The sequence below is a fragment of the Chiroxiphia lanceolata genome, chromosome 4, assembly GCF_009829145.1.
Source record: "Chiroxiphia lanceolata isolate bChiLan1 chromosome 4, bChiLan1.pri, whole genome shotgun sequence".
NCBI classification, from domain to species: domain Eukaryota; kingdom Metazoa; phylum Chordata; class Aves; order Passeriformes; family Pipridae; genus Chiroxiphia; species Chiroxiphia lanceolata.
In genome coordinates, this window is record NC_045640.1 from 59,993,288 (window position 1) to 60,007,116 (window position 13,829).

Sequence of the window (13,829 nt, forward strand, 5' to 3'; positions counted from 1 at the left end):
GGATAGCTCTGACTGATTTATTCTGACTCTTCATATTGCTTCAGTAATATACCCAAATTTCTTACTGCTAGGATCTTATTAAAACATCTTTATTATATTTTACATATAAAATTGTGTGATAATAGGGTGATAGGCAAGAGGAACAGAGAGCTATGAGAGAAGGACTCCAATTTTCTAAATAAATCCTAAATGTTTGGTTAAAATAAATAAATAAATTCTTCACTCTTTTTTTCCCCGCAAATCTTCAGAATACTGTGGCAGGAATGCAGTCAGATTTTGTTTGCACTTGTAGTATGTTCACTACTTGTTCCTGACTTGTTATTCCTGGTTTTAATAGTCTTCCCAAAAAGTTGTTCTTAGAATTTAGGAATACCATGGCAAGATTTTGTACATATAATCCATCACTTTCGCTGAATCTTTATTTTGTTTGAAACCTCCTTCAGCACTATACTCTGAACTATCAGCCTTTGCAGAGAACTTAGCTTCACTTTTTGCCTTACTGTTTTCATTTTCTGCTCAGATATTGTCATTCTCTTGAGACTTCAATTTCTTCAATTTTTTTCTTATTATCAGGATATCTAAATATATATATCTCCTGGTTCTGTGTACATAAATATGCACATAAATCTATATCTATATTTATATTTCTTGAAGGTCTTGATGTGTACCATACAGAATAAAGATTTGGATTTCTTCCTCTTGTGTCCTGTTGAGAGTTTATCACTCAGTCATCTTGTCAATGAAAATCTTGTCACTACCTTTAATAGGTTTGACTCCACAGCATTTAAGCTTAGAAACTTAACAAACTTGCCTCTTGGCAAGGTATTTGTTTTCCTTCATATATGCTATCCTCTTCCTTGTTGCTCATGGGAAGGGGGAGAGTATCTAAACACATTTTTCATATCATCCCCTATATATATATATACACACACATATACACTCCCCTAGTTTATAATATTTTTCTCTTTCTCTAGCAGCTGAACAGATGAAGACATATAGGGGTGGTCTGCCTGTTGAAAAGCTAATTTTATGATCTGTATAATGCATTATGTTTAGCTTGTCACCCAGACACTTTACCATTAGCCATGTGAGGCCATGGTTGTGATAAAGAAGTGAAAATCCTGTATCATATTAGTGGCAAGATTTAGAAAAATTTATGCATCAGGTCCTTTGTGTCAATACGGGTCCAAGTAGGTGACTGTGGCAATCTGGGTAGAGCACTTGAGTTTTGTGATTATGTCAGTTTATGGCGAGTTCATTCTGTTATTCTTTTCTGCAGTTTGGGTTGTGCACTGCTTTTTGCAGTTCCGTGTTCCCAAGTTTTCAAAGGTGACAGTTGAAATGTCCTCTTGCATTGCAATGCCTCAGATTAACTTAGAGCTGTTCATTACAGGTAACTTCCAATCACTAAGCTCTCAAACATCTGATTTCCCTGTTTCTACTGACCTGAGTTGGGTTTACATTAAATATCTGTATTAAATTAAAAGCAATACTAAAAGTCTACTGGCCTTGGAGCTCTATTCTAATCATCATGTAGTAGTAAAACTTTAAAATTACATTTCTGGGGGAATTAGGTCCGCCAGTAGTGTTATGTTTAAAATTAATTCTAACTTCAAACCTTTTGTCCAAATGCCTCAGCTAGCTTTCCATGCTGCAACTTTTGTGGGCATAATTAGATTTTTATGGATTTTCTTCTGATGTTGTGTTTATAATCTTATCAGAGCAATATATTGTGTCATTGTAAGTACTTATTATGTACTATAAGCCATGAACAATGTCTCTTTGTAATAGCCTACTTGTCTGGTAGTCAATGGGTATTGTATGCTGTACACAGCAAAAGGATTCACACTTTTGGTTATAAAATTAGAATTTTTAAAAGATAGATTGCAGAATATGAAGAACTTTTTGAAGATTCCTGGAACATCAAATTATTTTTGAATAAATATTTTGTCATAGATTAATCTATTCGTGATGCCTGTCATTTTAAGTGTGTTATTATGGCAGACGAATAGGAATGGGTATTTCATAGCAAGAGTCTTACAATTTTCAGATTATCAGTATATGTTCACCAGTGGAAGATAAAGGTACAAGATTGTGCTGTTAGGAGGGTCAATTCTTATGGTGCTAAATACACCCTTTTCCAGTTAGAGCCAGCAGCACAATACATGCTCCAATAGTGTTAGAGCAGAAGTGATAATATCTCTTTATAAAGTTGGGATTACATTTGCTCAAGTGTAAGAAATACCATAGTATAGAAATAAGGTGTTTTTAATACATTAGAACCTGGGTGCTTTTCTTTGTTACAACTGGCATGTGAACATGGAATACTTAAATGCCTTACAGTTTACTATTAACTCTGAGCTGCTTTATGAATTCAGTTCTTTTCTGAGTTAGAGGGTGAAGAGAAAGGTGTGTTTCTGCTTTTTCTGGTCAAGTAATTCACAGGTACAATATTTGGTTTTTAAATTATAACATTCTTACCTCTTAACATGTTTTGGTTTGGAACAGTGAATCATAGCTCTCTTCATATTGGTTTAACAGCAACTATCTTATTTATTTCAATCAATTCAACATGATATGTGAAATTATTGTTTGTGTGGGAATATTTTTTATCCCACTGGTGCATGTTAGCTGTCCTCCTTAAAGAGGATTGGGTCCATTTTCTCTGGCAGTTGTCTCCCAAATGATGCTGTCAAGCTAGGAATCAAATCAGACTGTACAGTGCTAGGATCTCAGTCTAGATATAGCTTAGGTCTTGTAATAGTCGAGGAATTTATCAGTCTCTTGTAGAGGTGTAAAAACTGTTGTAAGGGAGTATGTTTTTAAGTGTGTTTCATTGTTTCCATGCATTGATTGCAAGCAGTCTTGTATTCACATCCTCCATTTCCACCTGCCAGGTGAACAGACTCTCTCTTTGTGTTTCCCTGCTCCAGATGTTGATTGGGATTCCCTTTGTGTAGTGTTGCCTCTCTACTCCCACTTTCCTTTAACTAATATTATTGATTTTCTTTTTTTTTTCTGGATGATTCATTCATTATGAGGATGTCATCATATTAAACTGTTGGGAGAATGGCTAATGATGAAATTGTCAGCAGGTGCCATCACCCAGTTCATTACTTAATAGCTTGACTACACATCTGCTTGGTGACGATGGCTCTGCCAGCCAGGTGTCTGATTCTGTGTATCTCCCATTTTTCTGTTCCATTTTTCTGTTGCTTTCTTTCAAAATCTGTAGGGCCTTGTCATATAAAATCTTGGAGTTGAATGGATGGAATGTTTGGGTAACAGTACAACAAGCAAACAAGAAGTTTATGCCACTGTAACAAGTATGGTGACTCATTTTGCTGAGTGCTTTGTGGTGATTGTGGGTCAGAGGCTTGGTCTTGTCCAATTAGTGCAGCTATGGCTGGAAGTGAAGTACCTCTCAGTGCCCTTTCGTCTTGACTCACATGACTTCTGCTCTTGGAGCCAGCTGTAGCAAAAACGATGATAACCAACTTAAAATTGTCTCTAAGCTCTTCTATAAGGGGTTTGTTTGCGGGCTTTTGCAGCTTTTTCTTTCCTTTTTGTATTTCTCTGCCTGTCCCACACTGGTTGTTTTAGCTGTTCCCTACTGCTAGCTGCCAGCTGCTTTTGTTTTGCTAACAGTTCACTCCCTCACAGAGAAATGTGAGGGATGCAATGCCCAGATTGCTACATTTCTCCTCTTTTAGAATGGGTGCTGTCTGAAGTTGAACAGGTTATCACAATAGCCACATCTTGACATTTTATAGGCCTTAGATGTGTTGTGTTTTTATTAAAGTGAAAGGACTAAATTCAAGACTTAGGCTTGTATTTTATTTATTCACTGTTCAAGCTCTTCTGGTTTTGCAGAGAAAAGCCTTAAAACACTACTTAAGTCTGAAAGACCAGAAGGCAAGTAAGAGGATCCCTCAAGTTTTTCCCTAGAGCTCAGGACATTGGAGTGTGACTCATGATTCTGAGTACTTGAGATAGACAAACTCAATACTGTCGGTCTCGCTTCTCTCAGCTGTTAGCTGCTTTGTACTAGCTAGGACAAACTAGAGAGCTCAATGGGGTGAATCACTAAGCTTTTCCTAGTAGAGGAGGGTCTGCAGACAGTGAACACAATCCTGAGAAGAATAGTGAAACACTGGCACAGTCAGGTTTTCAAGGGGAATTCATGGCACACTGATACCTTGCCAAACTGTATTGCTATGACCATAAGTTGCAGTGACTTGAGGTAAACACACTTTATTTTTTCCTCTGATTTCCCCCTTTCTGCCCTTATATTCTACTCAGAAGGTACTTTGCTTTTTTTAGGACACTTAGCCATAGTCAACCCATAGCGCAATCACTAATTCCCCTTTTACTTAAATAAAATAAAGCTTCCATTTGGCATAGAAATGGCAAATAAATGAAAAAAGCTATATCATAAAGCTTCTCACTAAATTTTGTTCTACAAGACTGTCTGCAAAGGCTTTTTTTTAAACTTAGCATTTAAAGGGAAAACTATACTGATTTTGGCAATCAAGTGTGTGGGTGCCATTTTTGTGGTTTCACATTGTGCATTTAAAAAGGGTGGCTTGTTAGTTGGAGTCTGAGCATCCAAACCAAAACAAAAGAGTGGAATTATGTGCAAAACTGGAAACATAGGTCTAAATATTCAAACCTGTCTGATAAAAACTAAAGTATGAATTCTTGGTTAGGCATGTAACTGTGAAGTCTAATATTGTGCTGCACTTAGCTGATTGATTCTAGCCAAATCTGTCTAAAATTGTTGTTAACAGTTCTAACTCCTACCGAGCAGGCACTTGGCAAGGATACTTCAAGTTTATTCAACTTTGTTACAGATATATATTACATTTATGTAATGGCATACCTGAATCTAAGAACTGCTAACAGTTGCTCTGGAGAGCAACAAGTCAGATTGCTTGTAGCTGTATGTTTTTATTAGCAGCAAGCAAATAATTTTGGAAGTGAAAGTGGAAAGAAGTTTACTAAAAACTAGGAGTTTCATTACTTTCCTCTTCCCTAACATTGCTTTATTAATGTCAATTAATTAGCATTTTATCGACAAAATTATTCAAGTTCCTTTATATCAAATAATTAAAACACCTTTAAATTTACTGCAGTTTGGTTTTCATAATTTTGGCTGAATGGTGAGACAACACCCCATATTTTATCATACTCCCAATAATGCTGTTATTATGGTGATAGGTGGCGACTTGTCAACAGTGCACAGGCGCAGCTCACTTTCTGGGAGGTAGCTCCCTGAAAAGACAGTATATTTTGTCTTATGAAGAGGGATCCAGCCTTCCTTAGTAACTTGTTTTATGTATGTGCTCTATGAATGCCTTTCAGAGCAATTTTAAATTGGGACCATTATGTTCTTTAGTGTTTACTATGTATTACTATTATTATACGCTACTAATATTTACTATGTATTATTCAGTATTTAGTGTTTATCTGTTTCATAAAAAGCACAGACCGTAAAAAAGGTCATCTATAATCTATCAAAAGCATAAAGCCAGTGCCTTGGAGGCTGTAAAGAATCTGTTCACTGTTCATTTTTTTGACTACAATCATTACCAGATACAACAACTAAGTACAATTTTAACTGATTTCATGTCTTCCCCATCTTCCCCTCCCCCCCATTATTTCTTTGAGTGAGCTACAAAGAATTTACTTAATGCTGCTTTTAATGCAAGTCTTCTACATAGATTCTGTCCCAGGTTATTTTATGAGAAAAATGTTTTTGTAAAATATGTTAAATTTGTCTTGTCTATATATCATTTCTTTTGATCTGGAAGTACCTGCTGTACAAGCTGACATCTGTACACCTTTCTCGTTGCAGAGGAAAAAGGAATCATTGATCTCCTTTTGATGATTTGTTGCTTCACAGAGCTGTCATTCCATCTTGGGTATGCCTCTCTACAGCAAGGAGTTGAATTAAGGCTCAGTTTCTCTGTTTCTGCCTAAAAAATGCAAAATTCCCTTCTTTGTCTTATTGGTAGTAAATGCTTCATGGACAGCTGGATTCATGGATTCTGGATTGATGGGGGAAAATAAAGAATAGAATACTGGTAAGAAGGTTAGAAAAAAAAGGATTACCCTCAGCCTTAAAAAAAAAGACAGTGAAAACAGGGGGAAATGAGGAAATGTTTGGAGAATAGCAAATATCAAGAACTTGTCTAAATATGACTTAATATCTTAAAAGCAATATTGACTTACAGATGTATGTAAAAGGAATGAGAACTGAAGAGAAAAGAGCAAGGACAGGAGCTATGTAAATTTGGATATCTAAAATGATTTCTCTAGTTAAATGTTTTTTAACATTTGGAAAATATTAAAATATTATTCACACACTGAAAAAAACCCTCACAGATTCCCTAGTCTGAGCACTTTGGTATACTGTGCCTCACACATTAGTGGACGGATAACTAAAACGCATGTGACCAAAGCTCAGAGAATCTAATAAAAACCTTCTTTCAGAAGAACTCGATGAGATCAGTAAGACAGGAGAGGAAATACTTGGTCACTGTTTCGCCAAGTTTTGCTAAAAACCTTTCCAATAGCTGCTTATTCCTTCCCCATGCCAGCAAAGCCTTAGTTTTCATGCTTCATTGTCCTAAAAATAGAACACTCATTAGTGTTTTGAGATTTATTGAGCTAGAATATAGTTTCATGTCCACAGCTAGGAAGTCTTCCTCTAACATCTTGAGAACTGAGAGAGAAATATTAACTTAAAAAGCGATATGATGGTAAGTTATTGAAATGTCTTTGTATTTTGTATTTGTCATTTATGTCTCTGTCCCTGTCATGGAAGCTGCTGTTGAAATCTTTCAACATCAACACTCTGCCATTTAAAACTTACCCTGCCAGCATGCCATCTGTTTTGATCAGGGAACCACTTTCTACGTGAGCTGACTCCTACACACATTGCACTTTGCAAGAGAAAAATGTGTTTGCTCAAAAGTAAAAAAATGTAACCCTCCCTTGAAAAGCAATGCTCCTTGACACGGTTTAAAAAAAAAATAAAATCTTATATTTAGGTAAGTTCACTTTCTTCCCTCTCTCTCCCATTGCTTTAAATTTCTAGACAATGGGAAAAAAATCATAGTAAAGTGAGTCAAGCCCTCTGTGTAATCACATTGTGTCCCCAAAGCTGGTTGCACACATTGATATATTTCCATTCAGGATAGAGATACTGGCTCTGAAGTCTATTTCTACAGTAAGATAATTTTGTAAGTTAAAACAGAAGATGTTTTTTCTATGCATGGCTTCTTCAAAAAGCCATGGAAATAAATTTCTCAAAGTTTTTCTAGCTTTTTGGAAAGAGCTGTAACCAATATAATTTACTAATGGTTGTATGTTATTTTTCATAACAGATACTTTAGAGTAGGTACATCTGGATGATATACTGGTCTTCATATTTAACCCCATTATGCCTTGATAGGCTTTCTTTGGTTGACAGTGTATCTGTGTCTTTCACAGACTAAAAAGTGCTCAGTGCTTGTGGGTGGAGAGAGACAAGAGAGGGAGATGAGATGTATATCCACACCCTTCGCTGAGGCAACACATTAGCAATCCTGCTGCTGGATCTCAGCTCTACACCCACAATTCCGAAGTCTGAACCTCAAGTCCATTGAGTCTGAGCTCAAGTCCCTGAAGTGATGTGGTGGGTCATAAGAATTACTTGATATGTTATACTTTGGGGTCACCTTGTAGGGCTGAGCCTGAGAACAGTTCTGACTGGTGACAGAGTTTCTGACTACAAATATCTCTTGGCAGCACTGCATCATAGAAAGACAAGTAAGCAGAGGACAAATGGTGGTGGTAGTGATAGTTGCTGCTTTCTGTTGTGGAAAGACTGACTACTTGTGTTTTAAACTGTCTTACCAAAAAGGAGAACAATCACCAGGGGACAAAATACTTATATGGGTAAAGGAGTCCGCATTTACAGCCTATTAAGTATAAGTAGCACGAAAGGGAACTGCATTATTCCCTTTCCCCTCCTTGAAACTCACATTAGAAACAGCATGAGGATTTCCAAGTTCGGTTTCTTGCCTCTTCTGGAACAGCATCATGTAACTCGTTCCGTGAAGTTATCAAATTCCATTTTCTAACTGCTTAAGTTCCTTGTCAAGATCTATATTCTTCTGTTTCTAGTTTTGACTGGCTTTTCTCCATGGCCATGTTCTAGCTAAAATAGTTCTTCTTCCTGTCTGCAGTTTACACATAAAGTAAAAATAAAGTGCATGTCCCACCATTTCAGCAACCTAAAATAAAATACATTCTTTTTGTCTTCCCTTATTGAAATCACTGTTCTTCTAAGTTTGTAAGATTTACTAAGGGTCCAATAAGTACGGTGCTTCTTCCTTGTGAGCTCAGCAGAAATCCCACTCATTACCTATTTTAGGGAATAACAAAACAGTAAAGGACCATCTTTGATTGCTATAGAGCTGTGTGAAATGTGTGAAGGGTATTACATGAGTACTCCAAAAGAAAAGGAAAAAAAAGAACCAACATAACAAAATGCCCTATTGTTCTTCTGATTCCTATCCCCCAAATTTCCCTGGGCAGTTTTATAGACTATTATCCTGAAATTTATAATTTTCTGTAATTAATCTTAATACTGCACTAAAATCCCTAATACAATAGTGGTGACACAGATGAAACGCTCTATCCACAGAAATATAAACACTTGGCCTGTGAAGAGTGGCTCAATGTTAGGAAAATTGTGAGGCAAGCTGTTAGTGAATTATTGTCAAGGTCAGAGAATGCACATTTATTTTTCTGGTAGTTGTATCATTATCAGGCTCTTATGATATATCCACTTGCACTGAAAATGTAGCTAACTTACCTTGGTGAATTTGATTTATTAGCATTGCAACTGACAAGGTTGCCCGTTTGTTAGTGCTTATTTTATATTTGAATAGCTTTCAGCACATAAATTTGAGGAATTGCTTGAATACTTTAGCTGTTCCATATTTCATGGAGAAAGCTAGACTAGAAGAGTGCTGCTGTTGATATCTCTATTTTGATACTGACCAGTTTTTTAATAAATTAAAATGATGCCTGTATTTGTCCTTAAGTGTGCTTCGTGAGCAGAATTTATTGGAAACAGTAACATTTATATATAAAAACTCATTATCTTTATTCTGAATAAACTGTGACATAACCTTGAAATACAGTTTATTTTGCATTCAGAGCATATAATAAATGTCTTTTTTTAAAAAGACATTAACTAATTTCATGTGTTCTTCATGTTAAACTTAAGTTAAAGAATGGATGGAGAAAGTATAGATGAGTAAGAATATGGTGCAGGATAGAAGAAGCATCTCTCAAATTGGTCCAGAAATGAGGTCTTTAAGTTTTCTACTGACTTCAGTGGTGTTACATCAGGCAGAGGAGCACAGCTTAATTACAGCCAATAATAGCTCATCATCTTCCCAGAAGGATGCACTTTCAAGTAAACACAATTGTATAAAGAGACAAATAAAGAAAAAGCAAAACTAATTACTTGTCCTTAACATGTTGTAAAGTTTCTTTAACACATCTCTATCCTTTCAAGTCACCTTCTTTGCATTGAGGAAGAAATGCTTGATTTAACTCTCTTTATTCCCCTCTCTCACTGTGGGCCCTCACCTGCGTACCTCCAATTCTATAGATCTCAGTTTTGTCCTGATTTTCTAGGTATCAGGAGAAAAGCCAGTCAGAAGCAAAACTTAAACTCACAGTGTGATGGGAAGAAGGGGTAGATTTCTTTTGGGCCCCATGTCATCTTGTTGACACTCAAGACTTCTTAACTTCCAGACTGTCTTCTGAACCAGTTCTGTCACAGTGACTGCATTCTTCAGAAAGGTGGAGAAGGAAGACAGGAAGACTCATCTCCTGTCCTCCACTTTAATCTTTCCTACACAGAAGGTGAAGGTACTAGTCTAATGTCAACTGTAGGAGCTGACAACCAGAGGTTGTTTTCTGTTGGATTGTTGGATTTTAGTAGTATGGTTCAAGCAGCTGGTAATTGTAGGCTTTATTGTGAACATCCATGTGAGCATCTATCTACTATAGAAATCAAATGCTGCACGTATACAATGCCAAACTGAGCTGGGCATGACAGCTCAGTGCTTTTTCTCAGCACTAAGAATATTTAATCTCACTGGTCTTTTCTCTAAATCCTGTGGGTCACATTCAGACATTGAGTTTTCATAATTTCAGGCCTTTGCTGTGTTAATTGGTATTATCTGAAAAGCTTCCTTTCTGCTGCTTTTCTGCATAGCTTTCACCTCCTGTAAGAGCTTTATTCCACTGGGGCAACAGAATAGCCAGTGTCAGTGGAGAAGTTTATGTGTGTAAACCCATAAAGGTAGTAACCCAAAAAAAGGTCAGAAAGCAAAGCAGAGATTTGAAAATTTCAATGAAATCTCAAAGAAATGCTGGGCATCACAGACAAGGGCTTGCCTCAATATTTCTTGCTGGGAAAAGAACATGAGAGAGTATTCTGTTCCTGAATTCATTAGTAGTGTTATGACTGGTGGTTGTCGAATTGGTCTATGTACAGAACTGTATGAAAATTAAATCTAAGCTATTTAAATTACAAAATATCCACTGCATAATTAGCAACACTCAATACAAAATATGCTCGATATATTTAATATGTAATAGAAATTCTGTAAGATTAAACTGTAATAATATAAATAATTTTTCAGGATGAAAAGTAGGTTAAAATAAGCAAATTTCATGCTTTAAACATTCAGTTAAATATTCCCTAGTGTTTTAAAATATTGTGTTTTTTAGACTGTTAATAGTTTCATTGAATAATAAATATGAGCTTCCCTTTTATGTAATTAATGTAACCCATATTTTTCAGTAGAGAAATGGAATGTTGAATCATATATAAAAAGTAGCTATGACTGTTTTATTACCAAACTTAATTCAGTCATTTCCACAGTTATGGAAAATGTTATTCACTTCTTCGGGAAAACTTTCGGCAGTAAAAAGTAGTTTTGGTTGGCATATATTTTGAGTTGCCTGAATCTCTGGTTAGTTAGTACCTTCTGGGAGGAGGGTGCATGTGGGGTTATAATGCACAGGCTGGCTCAGAACAATAGTTAGCTCTTTGAGGTATCATATATCTTCAAAGCCTTGCTATTAACATTATATAGGGCACCCTTAATAATTTCTGAAAGGATATTGAGAGGTTTACCTGCATTTTCTAATATTTTAATTTTCACTCATAAAACTGAAGGCTAACGTCACTGTGTGAAATCTGTGTGCGAGAATGATTATTCCCAAAGCATTTCAGGGACCATGAGTTTTATTTATCAGGCTGTTATTACATTTTCATGCAGCCAGTTCAGTGGTGTAAAATAAGGACATCATTCGAAGTGCGATTATGCTTTGAATGCCCAGTGAAGCTTTTAAAATGATACCTGACATCCAGCTAGACGTAGATAGACATTGATTTTCTTTTTTTTTTTAAATTCAGTTTTCTCCAAAGGAAGTCTCTGTTAGAATCTGGGGGAAATGGAGAAAAGAAACTTTACTTTAGTGTCTTAACAGTCACTGTAGCTGTTGTGGTTTAACCCCAGCCATGCAACCACTTGTTCACTCCCCGCAAGAGGATGAGGGACAGAATCGAAGGTGTAAAAGTGACTATGGTGGTGACTCGGGATAGGAGAGGTGCTGTATTGCGTTAAGTTATCGGGCACCAAAGCCAAATCAGATTGTGTCACTGCTACACTTGAGCTGCTTCTCGTAGCACTTGTCCTCCACTGGTTTGAGCGGCTCCTGCTGTGGTAACTGTTACAATCTCCTCCCCTGGTCCCTTTGGACTGAGTTATAGGGTTTAACATTGCAATGAACTCTTCCCCTTGCTCCTTCTCTGATTATCCTGTAGCTCCTGCTACAGGCGTTCCCATACCATGCAACTCAAATCATGGGTTTTGACAATTTAAAAGGTATTTCCACTACAATCTCACACATTACAGTGACTTGGGAAGACAAATTCCATCACTCTAGAAGTCTGTCCGTCCCCCGCACTTCCTTCTTCATCCACCAGCTTTATATGCTGAGCATGACACCATATGGTGTGGGATATACCTTTGGTCATTTGGGGTCAGCTGTTCTGGCTGTGTCTCCACCCAACACTTTGTGCACCTGCAGCCTCCTCACTGGTGGGGTGAGGTGAGAGAGAGAAAAGGCCTTGACTCTGTGTGAGCACTGCTCGGCAGTAAGGAAAACATACCTTCTTTATTAATACTGTTTCCAGCAAAAATCCCAAACATAACCCTGTATTGGCTACTGCGAAGAAAATTAACTCTACCCCAACCAAACCCAGTGCAGTAGCTCAGAAAAGCTGATACCAAAGGCAATTCAATTACACTTCCTTAATTCTGATTTGGCTTTTGTAAGTAAAGCCTTAAGGATTAGTTGGACATAGTTCTTCTTATTAAAATACTTTTGGTTTTGTATAGTATGGGAACTGGTACCTGGCATCCTTAGGCAGTCAGGAAAACTAGAGGCTTAAAATTATTACTGTAGCACATATTCATCAGAGTAGTAGAGAACTACACTGCAGTTTTAAACGGTCTACACTGGCTTCTCGTAGCAGAGTAGCTGCAGGGACAGAATGCAGCATGGACTACAAAAATGTGTTTGAGGAGACTTATAAGTATTTAAGATGGCAGCCTTTCCTGAGCTTTGCTCTGTTACAGCTGCCCACTACTCAGGCTAGTTTTGTCAAAGCTAGTTCAGATGCATCAATTCTAGCAGCGGCTGTGCTTGGTGTACAAGTATTAAAAGGGAATCTGATGTATGTATTCTCCAGAGAGAAAACGTCACAAGATCAGGCCCTAATTATTTTATAATTGTGCAAGGCTTTAATTATAAGACCTTAATGACTGGCTTCATTTAAAACACTTTAGGGATGTTGAGTTAAAAAAAATGCTGTTGTTGAATTATTTTCTTACCCAGCAGTGTGAGCACTTTGTGTTTCTCTCTCAGTAATCTGCCGTGCCTAACAAGCAGAAGAATTATCCATATAATTAAGAGATTCTGGGTGCAAGTTCCCTGATTATCCTTACAGCAACTTATCCGGTAGGCACATACAGCTAGAAATGTTGAAGAGGCCATTGAAATCAGTTGTTTCCAAACTGGAGGGATAAAGTGGGGAGACAATACTAGTGAAATTTTGATCAGGGTCACCAGTCAAGGATAATTAGCATCAGATCTCAATAAATTTGCACAGAAAGCATAGAAAATCTTCTTTTGTACAGGTGTCATTGAAAATAATTTTTTTTTTTTTCCAAATGCACTTTATGTAGGTAAGTATTGCCTCTTCATATCTGAAGTGTGTGCTGAGAGTACTAGAACTGAAATGAAAACAATGTAAATGAAATGTTATAAACCACTGCAGAACTTTAGTGATGTTGGTTAGGGATACCTTATGAGCCCTTGTAAATACTTTCTTTCGACCTTACTGTTTTAAGGTTAAATTCAAGCTTTGAGTGCAAAACAGCTTGAAAAATCTGCTTTGAGGAAAAAAACTGATCTTGATAAACTGAGGTTTTTGTCAGTAGTTGGGCAATTTATGATGCTGAAAGATAAAATGGTATTAATACAGTTCCTAGTACTTTCATCCTGGAATCTCTAAAGATATGAAGTTGTGATGGTAACACTTAATGATAAGAAACAATATTTAGCTATTTTTAAGATGGTCAAAATTCTGAATTTCTCTCTGTTGATCCTGAATCAAAATAAAAACCTAAATGTTTAATAAAAAAATTCCAGACACCTCCATTCAGAGAATATTGAAAAGATAC